The sequence below is a fragment of the Oncorhynchus mykiss genome, chromosome 17, assembly GCF_057628025.1.
Source record: "Oncorhynchus mykiss isolate SJ-2025 chromosome 17, ASM5762802v1, whole genome shotgun sequence".
In the NCBI taxonomy this organism is placed as follows: Eukaryota; Metazoa; Chordata; class Actinopteri; order Salmoniformes; family Salmonidae; genus Oncorhynchus; species Oncorhynchus mykiss.
Genome location: NC_143038.1, coordinates 20230721 through 20241421, shown reverse-complemented (window position 1 = coordinate 20241421; position 10701 = coordinate 20230721). Strand labels below are relative to the sequence as shown.

The following is a 10701-nucleotide window of genomic DNA, read 5'->3' as shown; positions in this document are numbered from 1 at the left end:
CATCTCTGTTGCAAAAATAAATACAAATAGATACATATTTATTTGACAGAGGTAATGAACTGCCCATTGATCAGCACAGCAATTGCCAAACCAGGACCACATTTGCAAAACAAGTTTTTCTGCGCTTATGTCAATATTAAACAGGTAAGCTAATGGTCACAGAAATCAGTTTTTAGACATTTAGTTATTTCTCAATGACATGTATTGGTAAAATAAATGGTTAATGAAATACAGGCAGGCACCACACTCAATCAAGCATGATGGCCTTGTAAGTATAAAAGAAAAGCTTGCTTTCATGTAATAAAAAAAGCTTGAAAATGTAGTAGAATGGGATTAGTTTGGTGTGTGAAGAATCCAATACTTTAACTTGTATACGGTGCAAATCACATTGGTGAGAGTACCTCCTCTAAGAGTATGAAGTAGGATGTTTGAGAAGGTTTGAATCTTTAGCAACCTGCATACACATTGTTTGAAGTATATCAACATAGCTACTGTGTGCTGGAAAACTTTGAAACAACATGGGTTCTCACTTAAAACATAGTTTTTTGTTTTTAATGTAGACAGTTTATAACTCTGAATCAGTGTTGAACCACTGCTTGGATGACATGTTCTATGTTTTAATCCTTACACACAGTCTCACTTTGTGCTCAACACACACACACACACAGTCAGGCAGGCAAGCAGGCAGTAGCCACAGGGCCCACAGAGAAGTGTGCTCATCTGAAGGACATACGCTGGCCAAGCAGACTTTCCCAGCCCCATCCTCTCCGCTCCACTCCTCTCCACTCCCCATGCCCTTTAACTTTGCTACGAGTCCAGAGAAACACAGAGATAGAGAGCTTCACTTCATCCTCTTCCCTCTCTCCCTCCTTCCCCTCATCCTTGGTGGAAGAGAGAAGAGCCGAGGAGGCAAGGCTGGAGGTGGCGAATTGCAGGTCCTCACTGTAACCAGCCGTGACAGGTGTCAGGGAGTCTCATGGGCGGACCAGTGACGAGTGTCCTGCTCCGTTACAATCCTCACTTTGGCGCTTTTCACAAGTCACGAACTGATGAGTGCCAAACGAGGTGGTACGATGCACTTTCTTCCTCACCAGGCATCGAGACACACACACACACACACACACACACACACACACACACACATCTAAGTGCATTCACATACACACATACAGACAAGCACACAAACACACACACATACACAGACAAGCACACACAAACACACCCATCCTCCCTCAAGCCTGGCACTCCACACACGCCCGCTGCCAACCAAGCTTAGCATAGTCCAAGAGGCCTGCTCTCTGGGCAGGGACACAGCAGACAAAGCCTGAGGTCGCCTTGATGCAGTTTGTAAATCATATCTGCCCGAGGAGAGGAGACCAACTCAGCATCAGGATGTCTGTGTTGTTTACCATGAAGCACAAAGATTACGTTGGGTGGAGAAAGGTTGTTCACACTCCTTAGTTATTCCATAATAATGGCATGTGTATAGTGTATAGTGGCTCATCAATTACATCATTTGTTGTTCTAAATGCATGTATGTGACCGGTGATAGCCTTACTGGCTCCGTACAATCGGTTCTGTGAACCAGACAAATTAAGGGAATGGATTTGGTGTTAACCCTGCTGTAAGTGCATCGGCTTCATTTGGAAGTTGTCATGGTGTGTTTTTGTCATGTTGAAATCATTGGGCTTGGTTAGTTTTGTTCACGCTTTCCTCATGGTGTTTCATGACTGATTTAGGGAAGATTTAGGGATGAAATGAATGCAAACAAAATGTTTGCATTTAAATAAAAGGCCACAAGACTATAATGTGCTTTTATTCAATCATTTTAATTTTAATAATTCCAAGTATGTTGACATACAACTTTTTTATTATTTTGTATAATTGCAATCCCTTCTTGTAATTAATTTAATTCAAAACTATTACATCATTCAAGACTGCGTTAAAAGTGACAACCTCTGTAATAAAATCCTAGAAAGCGCACAAACCAACCCTACACTATTAGCCTTAAATGAGCCTTTTCCTCACACTCTCCGCAGCAGAACCGAGTTGAACTTAACCCTGGCACTTTTTCACCTATTCTAGAGAGACTAACGGGACCCGGGGGCTCTATTTGATTGACCCAACCCCCTGGCTCTCCTGTGTCCCCTCCTGATGATGTGAGCACAGTGGGCACCGTCTGGGAGCAGCCAGGGAGGAGCCGTCATTAGATCATGGCAATTACGGCATTTCCATCTCACTGGGCCCTCAGCAGGGCATCACATACTCATCAAGCCTCCTTTAAGAGCCCTTTTATACCCCTGCCAGGTGGGCCAAGGGCCTCACTGCCTAATGAGAGCAGCCTTCGTCCCCCCCTATTCACTGATCAAGCAGCCCCATTCAACTGCCTCTCTCTATATAAACTTCCTACAGTCCTGTATTCACCAAGGGCCAAGCCTATAGTGTTAGCTAGCAATGAACTCCTCTCTCACCCACTCCTGTGCACACCCCCAGCTCCACCTTTTAACACTGTTCTGGCCTCAAAGGGAAGGGTAGGGGGCTCGTACAAAAGAGCTGTGTTTATTTAACATGCCTTTTAAAAGGGGGTGGACTTGTCAAATGTGGGGCTGTGGGCTGCATGGCCCCACTACAGCAATCTAGGGAGACCTCATCGAGGCTCTCACTACTAGGCGCTCCCTGGGACTATAGCGTAGCCTACATGGGTTCCCACTCAAGCTCTTTTTATGAAGTCAATTAAAAAAATTCATAAGCCCTTTAACCGGTTAAACAGCTCCTGGTGGGTTAAAATGTCTATTCAGGTGTTGTGCTATTTTCACCCTCTCTCTATATCTACTGACCTCGCCAATGGCAGCTCAATTAGTCAGGAACTGTAAATGGTTATGGAGTAGCATAACAGAACATCAAACACAGGCTTTACTGTATCTAGAAACAATACACTAGAACAACAGTTAAAGCTATAAAGGTGAATGCCATTATATCTGGCAGCTGTTGACATTAACACAAGGTTGACAAGGTAACCTACATTTAAAAGCACTTTTCCTCTATTATTATTTTCCTTTTAGCTCTAAAAGTATTAATTTATCATGCTTAAAAAGGCACTCAATTGACATACTGGATGTCATTCCATACCATTATGTTTGCCAATAGGCTATAGTATAAGTACAGCGACATGGTATTTTATGAAAATGAATAATCCGATTTAAAGAGGATAATGAAGAAATGTCAATTAACATACACGTTAATTTTTGTCCTTTTCTGAAACTTCGATATGATGGATCAAAATGAGGTCGAGTTAGCCCTGAAAAAGAATGTTTTGCTTTTGTCTTGCGAGGCATTAAACAAATAGGCCGAGCATATGTCCTTTCACTTCACAATTTGCGTAGCATTTCTCTTGTGGTTTCTAAGAATAACTAACCGACCTAATACAGGCAGTGACATTTTCACCACTCACTGAATACAATTAATGTATCGCTTCCTTAGTGCAACCAAAATGCCAGGCACATTAGAGATTTTTACATAACATGACATGGCACCAATAATACATTCTAGATTATTCTCCTCCTCAAAAGTTTTATGATTGTTATCAGCATCACACGAAGTAATTCGATTAGCAATACAATATTACAATATTAACTGGCTATTAGGCCTAATATTTCCCATTAGCCAATAGGTCTAATGCTATAAAAAAAAAACGGAATATTGGATTTTACTTCAGCCTTGTCGTTTGGGGGGTCGCACGCTTCTTGCGCAGTTGCTGATAACAAATTATGTCCTCGTTATATCTGCGTTATTAGAATATTTTGGGCAATAAGCGAAACCATATGGTGTTTTATTTGGTTTGTCTAATAATTGAAGCATATCACGGTTGCGTCTTTATAGACTCATGTCTGTCTCTCACGCACAAAGTCTTATTTCCCGGACTTGTCACAGCTTTGCTATCCAACTGTTTGAGCGAGAAAGAACATTATGAATGAGCATCGACTTAATGAGGTTTATGATGAAGTCCTCGGTTCAAATTCAAACCAAGTGTTCTTTGTCTGAAACTAATTAGTGCCACAAGCCCACGTCTATATTTCTGAGAAGAAGAAAATCAACGCAACAACGGAAATATTTAGGGAATGCCGTGAAGAGTGATATGCGGAAATTATGTCCTATTAAATTGTGTCCAATTATAATAAATCCATACATTTTTCCCACATAATAATTGTAAACGATACTATTTCATAGCCTATTACAAAAGTCGTTTACAGCGCTCAAATCACGTGTCCTCCTCAGCCCACATCTCAACTCTGTAGGATGCTCAAGGAGGACATTTGCATTTATGCATATTAAATTAATCGTCTGATCTCATTTTCTCTCTTAATGAAGAAGGCAGCGTTGTCGTGTGTGGATATTATAATTCCTGTGCTCATGAACAGGAGTTAATTAGTAATAGTTGCCTTGGATTCACTAAAAGGTCATACTTAGCCAAAGGCTTGCATACATTCCCTTTTCTTGACATGCTATATTGTGACAATTAAAATGACAGGTTTTTTTTATTCATAAGAATCTCAATCTCTCTTGTGAGAAATTACTCATTTTGATTGTTTGGAGATGCTTTGGTTGAGCAGATTTCTTTCCTGCACAGTGATATAGAATTGTCTGAATGTCAGTTTCCCACAATGTTTGCAGCAATTCATAATTGCTAAGCCTGTGGATTAGATTTTAAGAAATTAATAGCCTGTACACTGTATATTTGAATGGATTTTCATGATCAGCCAATGTGAATAAAGCCTTGTTCACATTGGCAGTTTGAAGTGATTCAAATCCAATTTCTTGGCATATCCGATTCGAATCTGTTATTTTTCCTGCAGTCTGCACAGCCAAAAAGCACATGGAACCGGATATTTCAAGCCAAATTTCATTGAAGTAAGATACAAATTTGATTCCTGCCATGTGACTTGTCTGCCCTCAAGTGTTTTTAGTCTGTTATTTGGCATATCTTGTTGCTTACTAGCTTAACAAAATAATGTAGTAGCTGACTAACTTCATTAATAAATTCAATGTGAGTTAATAAGTTAATTGTTTACAAAAAAATAGTGAATGTGTTAGAAAGCTCAACAGCTACCTAGCTAGCTATTTGACTGCTGTGGCCAGGGGTGGACTGGGACAAAGATTCAGTCCTGGCATTTCAGGCACACCAGCCCACATCACATGCACATCCCAAACCCCTGTGTCAAGTTAGCTGGATGTCATTCGGGTGGTGGACCATTCTCCATACACACAGGAAACTGTTGAGCGTGAAAAAGACAGCAGTGTTGCAGTTCTTGACACAAACCGGTGCGCCTGGCACCTACTACCATACCCCTTTCAAAGGCACTTCAATCTTTTGTCTTGCCCGTTCACCCTCTGAATGGCATACACAATCCATGTGTCAATTGTCTCAAGGCTTAAAAATCATTCTTAAACCTGTCTCCTCCCCTTCACCTACATTGATTGAAGTGGATTTAACAAATGACATCAATAAGGGATCATAGCTTTCACCTGGATTCCCCTGGTCAGCCTATGTCATGTAAAGAGCTAGTGTTCTTCATGTGTTGTACACTCAGTATAAAGACAACATATTAAGGAACTGGCATCTGTGTCACTCTGTTTTCTTCCTACCTGCACTCACATCTTAGCTGTCTAAGCCTAGCATAATTTCCCACAGCACTGGTACAAGAAGACCAGGGGACCACACTGCCTGTGCTGGGCCCAGCAACGGCCTAGTTGTGAACGAATAAACACATTTATTAGATAAAGAAGAAAGCTAATGCATAATAGATGACCATTGGCTAATGCAAATATTGCAAATATAAGTGCCTGGCTGTCATACATGCCCATCCCCCTCCCAAGTGTTAATTACTAGTACATTTAAAATATAACAGAGCCAAAATATTAATCAACTGGTAGTACATGTGTGTGTCTTTCTGTTTTCTCTCTACCTCCACTGCACTTGACTCTGCTGCATAAGCAGCTGAGCTGTCTGTGCTGCTAAGCCTAGCATCACTGGGATCAGAAGACCAGGGGACCACACTGCCTGTGCTGGGCCTAGCAACATCCTAGTTGTGAAGGTCTGCTTTTATACACTATATACAGTGCATTGGGTAAGTTTTCAGACCCCTTCACTTTTTCCACATTTTATGTTAAAGTCTTATTCTAAAATAGATTAAATAAAACATTTACCTCATCAGTCAACACACAATACCCCATAATGACAATGAGAAACAGGTTTTTAGAAATGTTTGCAAATATATTAGAAATAAAAACAGAAAAACCTTATTTACATCAGCATTCAGACCCTTTGCTAAGAGACCCGAAAATGAGCTCATGTGCCTCCTATTTCCATTGATCAACCTTGAGATGTTTCTAGAACTTGATTGGAGTCCACCTGTGGTAAATTCTATTGATTGGACATGATTTGAAAAGGCACGCACCTATCTACAGTTGAAGTCGAAAGTTTACATACACTTAGGTTGGAGTCATTAAAACTCGTTATTCAACCACTCCACAAATTTCTTGTTAACAAACTATAGTTTTGGCAATTCGGTTAGGACATCTACTTTGTGCATGACACAAGTAATTTTTCCAACAATTGGTTACAGACAGCTTATTTCACTTATAAATCACTGTATCACATTTCCAGTGGGTCAGAAGTATACATGCACTAAGGTGACTGTGCCTTTAAACAGCTTGGAAAATTCCTGAAAATTATGTCATGGCTTTAGAAGCTTCTGATAGGCTAATTGACATCATTTGAGTCAATTGGAGGTGTACCTGTGAATGTACTTCAAGGCCTACCTTCCAACACAGTGCCTTTTGTTTGACATCATGGGAAAATCAAAAGAAATCAGCCAAGACCTCAGAAAAAAGTCTGGTTCATCCTTTGGAGCAATTACCAAACGCCTGAAAGTACCACGTTCATCTGTACAAACAATAGTACACAAGTATAAACACCATGGGACCACACAGCCGTCATACCGCTCAGGAAGGAGACGCGTTCTGTCTCCTAGAGATGAACGTACTTTGGTGCGACAAATGCAAATCAATCCCAGAACAACAGCAAAGGAACTTGTGAAGATGCTGGAGGAAATAGGAATAAAAGTATCAATATCCACAGTAGAACAAGTCCTATATCGACATAACCTAAAAGGCCGCTCAGCAAGGAAGAAGCCACTGCTCCAAAACCAGCATAAAAAAGCCAGACTACGGTTTGCAACTGCACATGGAGCATCATATTGCATCATGTTGCCTTGCTGCAGGAGGGACTGGTGTACTTCACAAAATAGATGGCGTCATTCTTAAAATTCTGTGGAAATATTGAAGCAACATCTCAAGACATCAGTCAGGAAGTTAAAGCTTGATCGCAAATGGGTCTACCAAATGGACAATGACCCCAAGCATACTTTCAAAGTTGTGGCAAAATGGCTTAAGGCCACAAAGTAAAGGTATTGGAATGGCCATCACAAAGCCCTGACCTCAATCCTATAGAACATTTCTGGGCAGAACTGAAAAAGCGTGTGCGAGCAAGGAGGCCTACAAACCTGACTCAGTTACACCAGCTCTGTCAGGAGGAATGGGCCAAAATTCACCCAACTTATTGTGGGAAGCTTGAGCCAAGTTAAACAATTTAAAGGTAATACTAATTGAGTGTATGTAAACGTCTGACTCACTGGGAATGTGATGAAAGAAATAAAAGCTGAAATAAATTATTCTATCTACTATTATTCTGACATTTCACATTCTTAAAATAAAATTGTGATCCTAACTGACCTAAGCTAGGGAATTTTTACTAGGATTAAATGTCAGGAATTGTGAAAACTGAGTTTAAATGTATTTGGTTAACGTGTGTATAAACTTCCGACTTCAACTGTTTAGGTCCCACAGTTGACAGTTCTACTTCCAGCTTATACATACTATATACATTTTACTGACACAGTATATTTTACATTAGTTATCTTTTGTTTGTTTTTAGTCTCATCCTTCCTCTACCCTCAACCCCTCCCATCTATCTCTGAAGACCATCCCGTTTTGATTTCTATTTGCTATATATTTTTCCGACTGTGCTGTGATGTTTCACAAACGTTCTGAACCTTTCTATTCTTATAGATTCTACAGATTGTAAATTAAAGATAAACATTTTTGCTAAGAGTATTATTATATTATTGATCGATTGACTATGACTTTTCAAATCACCCAACAGTGCTATTTGCAGAGTTAGCTCCAGGTAAATGCAATTATTCAGCCATTCCTGAACCTATGACCAAAAACACATGGACAGTACCAAAACAAATGATCTAATGATTCTGTTTCTTCACAGCAAAATCTGTAGAGCTGGGATGGTTGTATCCCCTATATGTATAACATTCCCTATATGTATAACATTCTATTGATTGCCATGGCTACATTAACAAACTGGCATTCTCTCTTTCTCTCTCTCTCTCTCCTTCTATTGAAATCAATATACAACCTTCTGTGTTTGTCAAAGAACGATGCCGGGATTAGTTTATGTGAATACGGATAGATTTCCAGCGCTGTGCTCCCGTTTGACAGTGCCTGGCGTGTAGGTGTCTCTTTCTGCCAAGAAGTGACCAGCCTTTCAGTGCGGGACTTTCCAGCCTTCAGTGCAGTGGCTATGTAATGTAATCTGACACCAGAGTCACTTGTTACTACAGCTCATGAACTCACTGGTTGAGTTGAAGAGACTGAAATTCAGAAGTGAATTATACACAGACAGTCCCCAAATGGACCTTTATTGTGATACATGATGACTTGTATTTAGTAAAAAGCACTTTCTAGTAGCTGCCTTACCTATGTGTTATTACTCTACTAATTAGTCTACTATAGTAGGTATGAAATACTGTATATACTGTATACACCCTTCAATTTTTCTGTTTTAACTGAGTACTGACAAAGTCAGAGAAGGGTCTCACTCACACGTTTGACTTGGAATGTGAATTTGTGCCACTTCAGCTCAACCTATCAGAAAACCAGGTTGGCCCGTCTTGATAGGGGGGCCGATCGTTGCCAAATGCTCAATATAGACAAATATGACAACAGAGAAATAGACCTTCTTGGCTTTTGCCAGAATTTCCAGACGGCCAATCCACCCACAGCTGAGGCTAGCCAAAAAATAACTTGTTTTGAAAGTTGGATCGTCTTATCCTTTGAGGCTTTAAAAGTATTCTTACACTATGATTTTGAACATTCATAGCAACTGGGAAATGTCCATGATAAGCATTGTTGTCACCTTAGCTTGCTGCATGACTTTTGAGTGATAGGAAGCTGGAGCACCACCACCAATCAGCCTACGCCACTCCGCACACACCCGTCATTACTATGACAACTAGCATAGCCATGTCAGCAAATGACTGCTGTCTGAACACACACAAATCCAATTTGGTCACTGGTAACTTGCTGTTTGGACAGCCAGAATAGATCTTTTGCACAACGTAGCAATGCCCACTTCCGCTCAACATCCTACCCGATACATAACTTCCTGTCCGGATCGCGTCCTGTCAGTCTGATTGTAGCCATACTAGCCTCGAAGTCGCTCGTTTTATCATTACCCCTTTATCCGTTCAGTTAGTGATTTTTGTAATTCAATTGTGTTCTGTGTCTTTTTGTCTCTTAGCTAGCAAACGTTAGCTACCAGTACCTAGTTAACGTTATTATTTATTCTTGTGGGCTTCGCCGTCTGAAGAAGGGAGCAGTACCTTTGGAATAAATGAACTACCATGTCCAAGCAATAGAAAGTGTTTGGGAAAGAAGGGAGAGACCAAGGTCTGGATGTGTAGAGGACAACCATGTTGAAGATGGAGAGGATGAAAAGATGGATAGCTAACATGACCACGACTACTGTGCAGTGCCTGGGCCCCCTGCAGTTGACCTGGTTTTGATTGAGAGGGAAGAGATGCAGAGAGAAATTGAGGACCTACGGAACAAAATAGAGGAGTTGACTGTGAGAAGTCGTTTTGAGCTGCATCGATTTGTAGGATCAGATGCACAGATCCAGTCCTGCTGTGACCATCCACATTGTCAAACACCCTGTTGTCCATTTATTGATAATAAACAGCACTGCTTATACGCCAAACACAAAATGTCGTAAAGAGTTCATTTTTTACAGTGACAGGAGAACAGGATGGTATGATGAGGCCACAGGATGAGAAGTTGACATTCAGCATCTTGCAGTAGTCACTGGCTGCTTCCATCTCCAACTCCAGTCCTCTCTTCATGTCAGCTGTTGGTGCTGTGCCTTTGACCACCTGAAATTAAATCATTTTATATTATTAAAGTGTAATAGGACATGACCAGCTACTACATACTATATTGGCTATTAGGGAATACTCACCTAATGTTTTCCTTGTTTTAGTGTTTGGTCAGGATGTGAGCTGGGTGGGCATTTTATGTTGGATGTCTAGTTTGTCTGTTTCTGTGTTTGGCCTGATATGGTTCTCAATCAGAGGCAGGTGTTAGTCGTCTCTGATTGGGAACCATATTTAGGTAGCCTGTTTTGTCATTGTGGGTTGTGGGTGATTGTCTATGTCTAGTTGCATGTTAGCACTATGTTTCATTAGCAGTCACGTTCGTTTGTGGTTTTGTTTGCTTGTTCAGTTTACGTCGTGTTTTTCGTCATTCAATAAAAGAATGCATTCATACCACGCTGCGATTTGGTCCGCTTCA

General features: G+C 40.7%; 1 long non-coding RNA gene across 2 annotated transcripts in view; it reads right to left on the bottom strand.

The window, feature by feature from the left end:
- Window positions 1-1800: 1800 nt before the first annotated feature.
- The window catches only part of LOC149975856 (uncharacterized), a 49351-nt gene continuing 40450 nt past the window's right edge, over window positions 1801-10701 (bottom strand). For both annotated transcript variants that reach the window (XR_016487805.1, XR_016487806.1), the window contains one exon: window positions 1801-10283. This is a non-coding gene — a long non-coding RNA (uncharacterized LOC149975856). The remainder of the gene's footprint in view (window positions 10284-10701) is intronic.